Below are 14219 nucleotides of genomic sequence, written 5' to 3' on the forward strand. Positions count from 1 at the left end.
GGCAGAAAAACAAGCAGAAAAAGCAAAAAGGAAGGCAGAAAAGCGAGCAGACACAGGCAAAGCAGAGTGCAGAAAAACGGGCAGAAAGGCACAACAGATGGCAGAAAAACAAGCATAAAAGGCAAAACAGAGCACGAAACGAGCAGAGGAGGCACAAACAGAGGGCAGCAGGTAGACAGGCAGTAGAGGGTAGTGGACAGCAGACAACCTGGACAGGGGAACTGTCGCAGGGGGAGTTGGCATGAGGACCTGCTCAATGGCATGAGGACCTGCTTCATGGGGTCGTGCTGCGGCCTCCATCATTAGGTCCTGGGTGGAGGGTGGGGCGCTGAGTGGCAGGAGGAGGGAAACAGTGGGAAGAGGGAAGAGGCAGGAAGAGGGAAGTATTAAGCAGAAAAAGGCAAAACAGAGGGCAGAAAATGAGCAGAAAAGGCAAAACAGAGCAGATGAGCAAAACAGAGGGCAGAAAAACCAGCTTAACAGGCAAAACGGAGGGCAGAAAAATGAACAGAAAAGGCAAAACAGAGGGCAGAAAAACAAGCAGAAAAAGCAAAACAGAGCAAGAATCGAGCAGAGGAGGTACAAACAGAGGGCAGCAGCTAGACAAGCAGCAGAGGGAAGCGGACGGTAGAGGACTGTAGGCAAGCAAAACAGGAGAACTGTCACAGGGGGAGCTTGCACAAGTACCTGCTCAAAAATATGAGAACGCATTGACAAAGGTCAAGAGTCAGTGACTTTCAAACTGTCTATATTGTGCCCAAAGTAGTTGGTCGAGACTCCAAATTAAAGAACTGGTATAATTTGTTAACTCCAAAATGTCAAATATTGCGATGGAGTTTAGCTATAAAATTACAGCTACAGGGAAAGTCGGGGGTGCTTCATTCATGGAAACCTACTTAGTGCAAAACATTGTGAGAACTCATGCCAGAAACATTTTTAAGACGTTTTGTGGAGAAGGACACTATCCTTTTAGAAGCAGAGTTAAATTATATTCAGTAGTACCTGTTTATTAATTTCTCAAAATCAATATATCCAATTTCAAAATTTTGAGAGTTAGTGATAACCATTTCCACAGAGAATGACGAGGGAAGAAGGCAAAATATTTAGTAATAATGATTTTAATGATGATTGATGTTGCTTTATATTTAACATTTTAAACGTAGTGATGTACAGCGGTGTCTTGTAAATGTTCACTTTGCCAAGTATTTTGCTGAAACTACTATTTTTATACAGTCCTGTGAACTGACTGGGACAGTCTTACTCTCCGTTTTGACAGTTTCAAATTCCTATCAGGAATATGTCAATGTTTCCTGGGACAATCACCACTCTTGTAAGAAGACAGGTACATGGTAAAAGTATACATAGAACAATATATGGCTGATTGGGATGTGAAAGTGGAATATATAGAAATTTTGCATAGTGTCTCAGATTGTACTTTTATGCTAAACTCTCTCAAACTATAACCAACAGAAATAAATGTGTTAGACTCAAAATGTACCCCTTTTCTCTCTGTTGGAAGGGAATCAAATCTTAATCGTCGTTCTGCGATGGCTGAGTAGTGTATGTCTTCTTTACGTTATCATCTAATTAATACACCATGCAAATTCAAAATAAAATTCAATTGAAAACTGTTTAGTACTTATAATGTATGGCACAAACACTTTTGAGAAAATCAACTTTGAAAAGCACCAAAATAATTTCCTAATTCCTGTTACAAATCCTACTGTAAAAATCAACATGCAATAAAACATGCTGCTTCCAGTACAAAGATAAGATCCAAGAGACCATTGAAAACATTAATTCAGTTGAACCGTGCACACAAAACGTGCACATTATGTCTACTTATAAACTAAGAGACACATTTACAAGGGAAGTGGCGGAGTGAGGTGTTAGGCTTCCTGGCTTAACGCCTCACTCCGCCACTTCAGAAACACAGAATATGGTACAGCCCAGCGTTTTCCCCGGCGCTGGCGCTACACTTAGCAGTCTAGTGCCAACGCAGGCACCCTTGCACCATAGCGAAGTTAAGTGGCTTAACGCTGCCTTGTTAATAAGGGGAAGCCCCTATCGCCACAGGAACGCCGTAAAAAGTGATGTTCCCGTGGCAATAGGGGCCTGCAAATATGCCCCTGAGTTTGCTAGTCCAAATTATCTCATGTAAAGTGCTAATGAAAATAATTCCGTATCTCCCTTTCCAAACACACAGAAAACATGCGCTTTGTTTTTTCGATTTTGCATTAGCCAAGACCTTTTGATTTTACAAAAGTTATATATTTAATATATTTATAAGGGATTTTAGGCAGTTCTCTTTATCCATCGGTCTGTTGTGTCATTTACATTTTTCTCCCACCCATTACAGCATACAGTATGGGGCAGCTGGTCAGTCCACTTCGTCCTCTAATTATTTTATTTGTGAGTAATGTCATTCTGCTCTTTCACAAGTAGTATTCGACATACAAAGTAGTTTCCTTTGTGCGAGGGGTTACAATGGTAATATAAGCGTATGACCTCTTGTATACTTTAGTATACATATATCTTTGTGGGACAAATGCCATTCCTTGCTTCTCATTTGTTTGTTTCAATGTCCTTTAAAAAGCCTTGCTTACTAGTGGTTAGTCCTGCCTCTTTGTCCCTCCTTTTTCCTCCAAGGAGTAGGAAGTTAGTACAATATCATTACGCTTTGTTCTGTTGATCTGCTCGTGGGGTGACTATTTTATTATGTTTTCAACCTCGTTTTACACTGTGGCTGCTCAGACCCGTAGCTGCTTACATTTTATTGCAGCATTAACCCTTTTAGTACCTTCCATGTGGCTGGCATTCTTTTGTATTCATCCTGAAGACAAGCAGCTCCCAGGCTGGCTTGGAATGCAAGCAATTAATTATTGTGGTTTCAAGTCTAAGTCTGCCTCCTTTAATTTCCTCTAGAAAAAGGCATAAAAGCACTTCAACAAAATGCCACCTGGCTACTGCAGCTCTAAATCATGTAAAAAATTTACACCACTACTTAAAAACAGTCATTGTTTCAGTCCCATTAAATCAATGCTTCAAATGATACTTTAATATGCATGCTGCTTTTCTTCCTTCCTACCCTCCAGTGCTTGGCTACTGGCTGATGGGTTGAAAGTCTCTGCTCTTGGTTTAGCACTGAGGCCAAAATGTTTCTTTCAGGAAGAATGTTCCCTGTAAATGTGCATTTTAATGTAGTACATTAAATAAATGCAGAACAAGAAAGCAGGGCCGCCACAAGGGCGGTGTGATCTGGACTGGATCCTGACTTCAGTGCAGAGGGGCCGTGTTTCTGAGTTTATTTTGCTTTTGAAAGCACTCACTGACACATTCCAGGCCTCAAGCAATTCCAGATAATAAAAATGTTAGGATAACTCCAGTGATTAATGTTCTTGCTGGAGAGAGGAAGTTGTCTAGTGGAAGAAGTTTTGACTCATTGCAAGGTAGCAGTGGGTTAATATTCCGGCTGGAAGGAAAGGGTATCATGCAGAACAAAAAATGCATAAAATGTAAATAGGTCAGTGGGTTTCTGATTTTCTGTTACTTGCAGCTTATACATTAAAATCCTAACCTAGAACAGTGAATTTATAACTGTCATCATAGAACTGCATGCACTGCAAAGTATAGATTAGAGCAGATATTAATGTTGCAAAAAGGGTTCATCTGGGTAGAAATCGGTTCTTTTTATTTAAGAGAATCCCCAACTATGGTGTGCTGTTTTCAATTCTGAGTTTGTGCTTCTGGGGCCCCAGCACTCTTTAGCAATGCTGCCTACCAATATGCATGACTTGTGACTCCTACACCACAAAGTCCTCTGTCGTATGTAACATTTCCGTTATGCTAATTTATACACATATGATTGATTGCCTCTGTGTAATTTGTGTGTGATGCAAGGTGCTTTGACACCCTACACTGGCATGAGTGGCGCTTTACACTAATTTAATGTATCTGAACATTAGTGGTTATGGTACCTTAAGGAACACTGTTAAAGGGTGGTGGTGATGAAGGAATCTGCAACACTCAGCCTTACCTCAACATCACCTCAGCATCAGCGCAGCACAACCTCCTCATTAGTACACCACCACCAGTGCAGCACCAACTCAGCATCAGCGCAGTACCAGCTCAGCACAACCTTAGCATCAGTACTGCACCATCCTAGCTTTAGCACAGCACTATCTCAGCATTAGTGCACCACCACCAACGCAGCCCCACCTCAGCAGCAACTCAGCACCAGCGCAGCACCACTTCAGCATCAGCGCACCACCACCTCAGCACAGCACCAACTCAACATCACTCAGCACTACCTTAGCACCAGCTCAGCACCACCTCAGAACTAGTGCACCACAACCTCAGCATCACTCAGCACCATCACAGCAGCACACAGCTCAGCACCACCTCCTCATAATTAAGCCACCACCAGTGCAACACCAACTCAGCATAAGTGCACCACCTCAGCATCAGTGCAGCACCAGTGCATCACCTTCTTCGCATTAGCACAGAACCACCTGAACACCACCACCTCAGCATCAGCACAGCCCCATCCCAGCATCAGCACAGCACTACCACCTCATCAGTGCAGCACCACCTGAGGACCAGCGCAGCAGCCCCACCTCAGCACCAAAGCAGCCCCACCTCTGCAGCAACTCAGCACCAATACCGCACTACTTCAACATCAGCGCAGCATCACCTCAGCACAGCCCCAACTCAACATCTCTAATCACCACCTTAGCACCACTACCCTAGCATGAACCAGCACCTCGGAATCACTCAGCACCACCTCCGCATCAGTTCACTACCAACTCAGCATCAGCGCAGCACCACCTCAGCACCAACACAGCACCACCTCAGCAGCAGCAGAGCATCACCTCAACTCAGCACAGCACCACCACCTCAGCATAACTCAGCGCCACAGCGTCACTCAGCACTAATTCCGCATCACTCAGCACCACCTCAGCATCACTCAGCACCACCTCAGTAACACTCAGTATCATCTCCACACCAGCACACCACTGCCTCAGCATCACTAACCACTGCCTGAGTATCATTCAACATCAACTAATCATCACATCTGCACCAACACACCACCACCTCAGCCCCACTTCAGCATTGATTCTCTCCTAGTGCCCGTTTGATGCTCGTGTTGTAATTCAGGAACTATTTATCAATCTCCACCCTCCTATTGTTTCTGTCCCTTCATTTGTAACAACAAAAAAGCTATAATAAACAAGCATTACAACAGGCAGGAAGAGGTTGCCAGCATTGCAAGGACAAAAAAAAACTAGAAGAGATTTCTTGTTAATTCTAATAGTCGTTTAATTGTACATAATGCCTTCTTTAAACTCCAATACATAACACTCCACAACACAAAATACCACTCCTCATGCTTTCATACAGTCCCACTCCACATAATTCCAAATACACTCAAAAACGCATAATTACTATCCACATAATACAACTGCATATCATGCCACTTAATTCCACTACACAAATGCACACCACACAGTTTCACACTACACAATACCACAACTAACAAGTCCAATACAACCTACATAATTGGTACACACCACATACATCCACTCCAATCCATATTACATAGGTAGGAGTCATTTACAATGCCAATAACACCAACTATTTCCTTTTTTTTAAACACACAGATCTGATGCTTAGCTCCTACCTATTTGTACTTTTCCGTCACCAAAAACGCAAAGCTATACACACAGTTCCATGCCACACAATTCAGCTCCACACATTTCCAGTCCACACCACACAATCTAACACCAAATCACATAACACAACTCAACAACACAACACACCACATACATCCAATCCCCACCACACAATTCCACATTGTGCCTCACAATTCAACAGAACAACACTTAATTAAACTGAACTATTCACCACTCCACAACACACAATCCCACTCCACATAATGCCACTACACTGAATGCCACATAATTGCTAACCATATATTTCCACTGCACACCATGCCACATGATGCCACTACACAAATCCACTCCACACAATTCAATACTACACAATTCCACAACTAACTAATCCAATCCAATCCTTATAGTTGCAGCACACACCACATACATACACTCCATAACACATAAGAAAAAAAATACATTTCCATTTACAATGGCAATAGCTCCAACTCAAACAAATGCGAGACCGGTTGCATTTCCAATGCTTGTTCAATAATGGTGAAGCACTAACAGCTCCGCCCACAATAAAGTTTTACAAAGGCAATAATGAACACAAACAAGCACTGACAAAGCCAAAAGGCTGACAGCAAACGCCAGACAATGTGGCCATGTCAATGTCTGTTCTAGGTCTAGGGTAGACAAGACCTTTTAACCCCTTCCCCTTCCACACGGGGGTAATTCTCCCACGGCGCAGGGGGGGGGGGTTTGGGTGCGGCGGCGGTGGCGCTGTGCTCGTGACGAGCCCAGCTCATCATGAGGCACAGTGCTGAGTCACGACTCCGCCCACTGATTGATTCTCCCGCACAGGTGGGGAATCAACCGCACATGGGCGGGCCGCAACGGTTATGACGAGCCCAGCTCGTCATGAGCACAGCTCCACTGTGCCTCATGACAAACTGGGCTCGTCATGAGCGTCGAAGAGGTTAAGTCTACTAAAGTTATATATGCAATATAATAACTTCTAATGGCTCTCTGACACCCCTCTTCACCCCTCAGTCTGTTGTCACCCCTTAGTCTGCTGCTGTGTCATTGAAATATTTCTACTACCTATAACAGCACATAGCATAGGGCAATGGGTCAACCCACTTCAGCCATAGGCTAACTTTGCTGTGAGTGATGCCATTCTGCTCTTACACAAGGATAGCATATGCACACACAGGCTCTTTGTGCTTTGGAATACTCATGGAAAATAACATAAGGCAGCAAGAACATCTTCTGAAAAGAAATTTGTGCACTGGATAAAATGCACGCTTTGGCTGAAACTAGAGATAACTCCAGCTTCTCCCACAATTGAATCTCTTTTGTTCTTACTGAGGATAGAAGTAATTCAAGTGATTTGAGAAGAGCAATAAATGTTGGGCACGAATACCAGAGCAGAGGCATTATGGGTGCACTTGCTAGATTTACCTGTGAGTTAAGGGGCAGTTAAACGCATGCAGGATGCTTGTGGTACATCATAACGATCTGTACTTTTATTTTTTATAATAAAGCATTAGGACAACATTGTGAAAGCTACCCAAGCAGAGCGTCCCCTGGGTGAATCCCACTGATAAAAGAGGGCTTAGTAATTGGCTCCAGCAAGCCTCAAAAGGGCTCTAATTTTAGGGTTGTATAACTTTTTATTGTTTTAAGAGAAATATACAGATTGTTCGCCTACATCCAAATGGCGGGCGAAGAAAAGGAATGGAGAGAGGGTAGAAAGGGGATAACAGTACATTTATTAAGTGAGGGTGTCAATGAAAGTGCAGTGAAGTGGCGTCAGTGCTGTCCCGGTTTCTACTATGTAACAATTTAAGCGGCTGGTTGTGTAACTGCTGTGAGGCACAAGATGCATAGATATATTGGGCAGGTGAGTTCCAAGAAGGTGTTGGATAAGTATTTTAGGGAAGGACCCCACGTCTTCTCGAACTTAAGTGGGGATTGATTTGCTATGGCTGTTAGCTTTTCCATGCTCAGCAGGTCCCAGAATTTGTATGTCCATTCTAAATGTGTGGAAGTGGTATCTGTTCCCCATCTTAATAGTAGGGCATGCTTCGCTGCGCATAAAGCCAGGGTGTTATCCCTCCCCTTGAGGGAGCTTAATGGATATGTTAGTGCCTTAAGGAACCATAGTAGGATGTAGCTATGTATGCAGGGTAGCTCACTATTGAACATTTGGTCAACATCTGTGAGCACCTCTGACCAGTAACGGTGCAGCTTGGGGCAATGCCACAGCAGGTGGGATAATGTACCGGAGTGGCCACAATGGCGCCAGGACTTATCATCGCATCCCTGCTTCCATTTAATCAGACGGGTAGGTGTGTAGTACCAATAGTGCACTAGATTAAGGAGTGTCTCCCTCCCAGTGGCGCTGCAGGCTGACGTGCAAGCCCTATGCAGGATGTCCGTCCATTCCTTATCTGTGAACTTGCGTTCACATTCCATCTCCCACCTTTCCTGGCTGGAGAATAGGGGATTGGCGGAAGTGTTTAAAAAAGTATAAATATCTGACAGCAGGCATTGATCATCCCTCCATGACAGAAGCCGGCACTCGAATGGCATGAGGGGCCTGCCAGCATGGGGTCGCACCGTTGGCTAGGTCACCCAGTGGCGGACTGCTGTAAATCGCCATCGTTCGGAGTCTGGGAGTCTAAAATCCTGTTGAATCCTAGGAAAGTCCAGCAATTCCCTTTCATCGAAAAGATCCCCGATGCGATTGCAATTGGCTTTCTGCCACAGGTTGTATGCTGGTCCGTGCACTGCCGGTGGGAAGTCTGCATTTCCTATAATTGGTGTAAGGGAGGAGATAGGGGTGGAGAGGCACTTAGCCTGTCCCAGGCCCCAACAGTGGCCGTGACTACGGGGAAGATGTACACTCCCAGAGGGTGGTTCTTACGTGGGAGCAAAGGTATCTTCTAAATATGGATGCAGGCTACTTCCTGGTCCAGGAAGCACCTGTGTTTCTCCCTGAGTGGCCGTTGCCACTCCACTAGGAATCTCAACTGTGCTGCCTGGTGGTAATGCACCAGGTTGGGTATACCCAGAACTCCCTTGGCTACCGGAAGATATGCACGTTCCCATGCCAGCCTGACTTTCTTAACGCCTCAAATGAAGAACTCTAGCGTGGAATGTAGTTTCTTTATCAAGGAGGGGGCGGTTGTAGTGGCATCGGCTGCTTTAGATATAGAATCTTGGGCAGGAGGGACATTTTTACGGCTGCTATTGGCCCTGACCAGGAGATGTGTCCCCCGTGCCAAGACTGGGTAAGTGAGCACACTGTGGCCAGCAGTGAGGAGTAATTGTGAGATAAAAACCTGTCAATAGTAGAGAATAGGTGAATGCCTAGGTATGAGATACCCTGTGTGGCCCATGTGAAGGGTAACATTTTAGCTAGGTGTGCCTGCTCGTCTCGCGGAATGGTGAGGTTAAGGGTCTGGGATTTGGTGGCATTCATCTTGAACCCCAATGCTTCCCCCAAATGCTGCGAGCTCTTCCAACAATGGGGGCAGCGACTGGTATAATGACAGTGAGCAGCACATTGTCTGCGTATAATGCTATCTTGTGTGCCTGTCCACCCATCCACACCCCTTCAGTGAGTGGGTGTCCTCGAATATGCTCCGCCAGTGGCTCCATGTAGAGAGCAAACAGGAGCGGAGAAAGGGGGCACCCCTGTCACATGCCCCTTGGGATTGGGAATGTGGGAAATAGTTCACCATTGACACGAACTAGGGCTTTTAGTTCTGCATAGCTGGCCCAGATCCATTGGCGAAAGCAGGAGCCCGGGCCCACGGTCTCCAACACTGTCCGAAAGAAGGGCCAATGCACCCGGTCGAACGCTTTTTCAGTATCTATTGATAGAAGCAGTGTGCTTGTCTGCGAGCGGTTGGTTTTGTTGATTAAATGAAATAGGCACTTCATGTTGTCCCCGCATGTGCGTCCAGGAAGGAAACCTGATTGGTCTGGATCTACCAGACCAGGCATATACTTTCCTAGCCTGCTGGCGAGAATCCCGGTAAATATCTTGGCATCTACGTTGAGCAATGATATGGGGCGGTTGGAAGCGCATTGCTGCGCGTCTTTCTCCGGTTTTGGTAAAACCATTATAATGGCCATTTTCATGGTCTCCGTGAGGGGTCCCGTAGAGCTAAAGGAGTTGTATAGTCAGGCTAGTATGGGGGACAGTTGCTTCGCAAATATTTTATAAAAGGCAGCTGTGAATCCATCCTGCCCAGGTGCCTTGTTCATTTGGAGCCCCCCTGTTGCCTTAAAGACTTGCTGTGAAGTTATGCCTGACTCTAGCGGTGTGGTTACAGGTTCCGCTAGTTTTGTTAAGAGGGCCTGCTCCATATATGAGGCACAGTGAGTGGACCGCAGAGGCTCTGCCCCATATAGTTGAACATAAAACAGACCAAATTTCGCAGCAATCTCCGTATCTTGTGTCAGGGGGTGTTGGTTTTGATCTACTAGGACTTGTATGCTGAGTACGTACCCTGTGGGCAAAGAGTATACCAGCTTTATTTCCCCCAGCGTAGTATCTCTGTTTCGTGCGGAGAAGGGTGTATTCCGCTGGCGCCTTGTGAGATCCTGTCTGCCTATGCCCCTCCTCTATGTCCCTCACCTTCCCCTCTAAATCGGTGCGTTTAACCCTGCACTCCCTGTTGAGCCGTGACGCTATAGCTATGTAGGTTCCCCTCACTACTGCTTTAAGGGCATCCCACAGTGTGGAGATTGAACTGCGTGGTGTATCATTGGTGGCGGGGTAGTCTAAGATTACTCCCTGAACATTTTTAATGGCAGAGTTATAAGAAAGCAGTTTGGGATTAAGGAGCCACATTCTGGAGCCCTGACTATTATTTGGAAAGCGCAGCGTGAGCACGATGGGGGAATGATCTGAAATGGAAGTGACCTCAATGTCCATCTGCGTCACCATCGGGAGAAGGGAGGAAGAGGCTAAATAGAAGTCGATTCTGGTATATGGCTGGTGTGCAGCTGAGAAGTGTGAGTATGTTCTTGTAGAAGGGTGTAGCGGCCTCCATGCGTCAACCAACCCTGTGTCTGTAAGCCATTTGAGTCTGCGTAGTCTGATCCAGTGATGCATCTCTTACTATGTTAAATTCCCCCCATTAAGGATATCTGCAAGAGGCTGGCTTAGTATATGGTGCCCACTTATGTAAGTGTAGCACCCTGCACTAATCCAGATTTCCCTTCTGGTGATTTTAGTGGTCTTAGACAACCTTAGAAAGCGCTCTAAGTGGTAGCTGTAGAGAGCAACCTTCAGGCTTAGTCCAGAAAAAGTGTAAAGCAGCTGGTTTCACCAGAACATAATCTTGTTGGTATAGATTAAGTGAATAAGAACCACACAGTGTATTTATAAAAATATGTATTTATTATAAGACACTCACTAACGCTTTCAAGTATCTCCTACCTGGAGATATACACAATGCACCCAATACTTTGCAAATAAAACAGGTGGGTAGCACGAATACACAGTGGTCGCCAGGGGCAGACCAAACCATATACTAAAATAGTGGGATGCGAACCACGACTCAAGTCAAGACTATGCCCAGAAGATGTAGAAGTGCTGGGGACCCAAACAACCACAGGTAAGCAACCAGGAACCCCACGGAGGCCATGTGCAAAGTGGGAACACAACCGCGTGCTCAACTCAAGTCAATGGGTAAGTCGCGGTTGCAATTTTATAAAAGGATGACCCATCCCAGTGGACCCTGAAGAAGCCCCCTGGAAGACAGAAGGTTGGAGAGCCACCCCACCCGTGGATACCCTAGGAACCAGGATACCTACACTAGGGAAGCCGGGTGTATAGGGGCGTTGAAAACTACTGTTGAATTCAATGGAGGACTTCAGAAAGATGCCGCTGAGGAAGAGGATGAAAGTGTCCGTTGGACTCAAGATAAGAAGTGCCTACAAACAGAGAGGACAGAGTCTATGCCACTCAGGAGTGACCAGGATGCATGGAAGACGAATGCCCACTGATGTCGGGTGTTGCAAGAGAGTTGGCGGTGACCTTGGAGCTGCAGCTGTGTGGACCAGGCGATGCTTTGGAAGACCAGGAATCCTCCACGAGCTGTTCCACGTTGTATGTCGAGGGTTCGTTGTGCGTCGGAGCACCAACAAGCCTTAGCAACCGCAAACAACGTGGCAGGCGAAAAAGGTGCATTGCCGGGACCAGCAAGGTGCAAGGGACTCACTACAAGCAGGGGAGTCAGAGTAGACCCCGAGTAATTAGGGGAGCCCACTGAAATCAAAAGAAGACCCTCGAGAGGACCCACAGGCCAGAGGCACTGGAGTCACAAGAGGACCTCGAGCAGCTCACCAAAGATGCAGGCCCACGGTGCAAGAGATGCGGTGAGGACGAAGATCTTGGTCACAGGAGATACTTGAGGTGGAAGCTACTTGGAGCCCGAAGATCTCTGAGGAAGAGATCCAACAAGCCTTTTCAATGGCAAGTCGACGAGGTGCACAGAGGTTTGATTCCTGCGGCTCCGACGAGGGATACTGGCCTCAAACTTGGTGAAAAGACAGTGCAGGCTGGCCTTGAGGGAATTGAAGAACCACCACCTGTGTTGCTGAGTCTTTTTGGAGTCCGTGGGAGCCCAGGATCAGCAGACCGATCAGCTTTGTTGCAGTGCCTGCTGATGCAGGGAAGTGACTCCTTCACTTTAAGGCAGATTCCTTCAGGTGTCTTGGATGTCCACAAACTTTAGGAGGATCCTGTATGGAGCACAGGCACAGATGTTGCAGCAGACGAGCAGGACGATGAGACCAGGAGCAGCAGGAGTCTTCCTAGTTGCAGTCTCGTGCTCCAGAGCAAAGTCCAGCAAAGTCAAGAGTGCCCAGACGGTCAAAGAAGAAGTGGTGTCTTGATATGAATCTTGTCCCACGAACAATCTAGGGACCCACCCTAGGGAAAGGGTTGGGGCGATTCAGGGGTCCCTCCCAGAGGAGGGGTTGGACAGTGGGGAGGATATTCCCATGTCCTTTGTCCAGTTGCGCGCCAGGGCGGGAGCCAACAGTTCCCTGAACTGGTTTGAACTGGGGTATGCAAGGAGGGCACCAAATGTGCCCTTCAAGCAGTCTCAGTGGCGCTGGCAAGCGCCCCCACCCTGACCCAATACACTAAACAATGTTTGCGAGGTGGTCACACCTACCTGTGACAAGATATCTATTGTTCTGCCTTCCCCTGCTCGAGCTTGGCTCAGCAGCAGGAGGGCAGAAACATGTCTCCGGTCGGCAGCAGCCGTAGCTTGCTGTCCGGTTCTGGAAGATTGGTACCAGGAGCACTGAGGGCCTCCCGGAGGAGCTTTACTGTGCATGGAATCATACCTTCCACACCGATTGCGGTGTGGGAGGTATGATTCCAACATGTTTGATACCAAGCATGACAGGGTTTGTTACAGCCAGTTTAGAGATGGTCATCCCGTAGTGACGCATTGCCCCTCTTTATATCCTAATGGCTGATGCACTACCAACCAGGGAGAATGAACTTCGCAGGTTGTAGGGGTTTCCCGCTCATGCAGGGCCATCCTCACACTTAGAACCGAGCACCCTGCCTTCAGGATTGAAAGGCCTGCCTTAGGGGTGACTTATAGATTTTAAGTGCAGTGACCTCAGATATAGGGAAACCTATATCTGCCGTAAGTGGTGCTAGCACCAGCTTACACAGGCTGCAATGGCAGGTCTGTAGTCACAGTTTGAGAGTTCTCCCATGGGTGTCACTAATAAGCTAAAAAAAGCAATAAGAACCCTAGAATTGATGGTCTAGGGTATTCTCTTTAAAGTGTGCAAACTAGTCCTTCTGGACACACTCTTTCCTCTTGTATTTACAGTGGTCCAGTCCAGGAGGTTTTAGGACCCGAGACCTCTTAGTTACTTTGTAGGGCACCATTCACTGGTCTCAGCAAGCCAGGAGTCCTCTGGCCCCAGCGCACAAGACAGGCCTCGCTGTTGTCTAGTGCCGTCCACCTCCAGGAGTCCATGCAGCACGTGTGTGGCGCCTGCCGTGCAAGTAGCAGCCCAGGGCATCAGGGCTCGTCTCTGGCTCTGTATTCAAGGAGCGGACTTGTCTTTGGTGGGCCGCCAGCCTTTAATGAGTTGGGGGCCCCAGCAATCCACCCCTCTACCCCGCGGCACCTTATCCTCTCCGAATCAGGGTGTTGCTTCCGGGCCACAGGTTCCCGTCACTTGCCTGTGGTGTCCGCGTGGGGGGCAAGCAGTACTCCATGGCACCTCCAATTCTTAGGAGCCGTTCCGCTCTTCTCCGATCCCTCCAGCCGCCATTTTTTCACCGCGGCCCCTCGCCTGAGGGATCTGACAGTTTCGCAACTGCACCAACCTTTTGCTGTGGGGGCGGCCTGTGAACGTCACCGGGACACCAATTCAAATTAAAAAAGAACAAGCAACCAAAATCCATCAAATGTGACCTCTGGGAGGGGAAGTGAGTTTCGTCAGTAGTGTGGAGTTAGCCTGTGGAGTAGTGGAGGACTCTTGGTGGTGCAGAGTACAGTCTTG

Source organism: Triturus cristatus, chromosome 6 (genome assembly GCF_964204655.1).
Source record: "Triturus cristatus chromosome 6, aTriCri1.1, whole genome shotgun sequence".
Taxonomy (NCBI): Eukaryota; Metazoa; Chordata; class Amphibia; order Caudata; family Salamandridae; genus Triturus; species Triturus cristatus.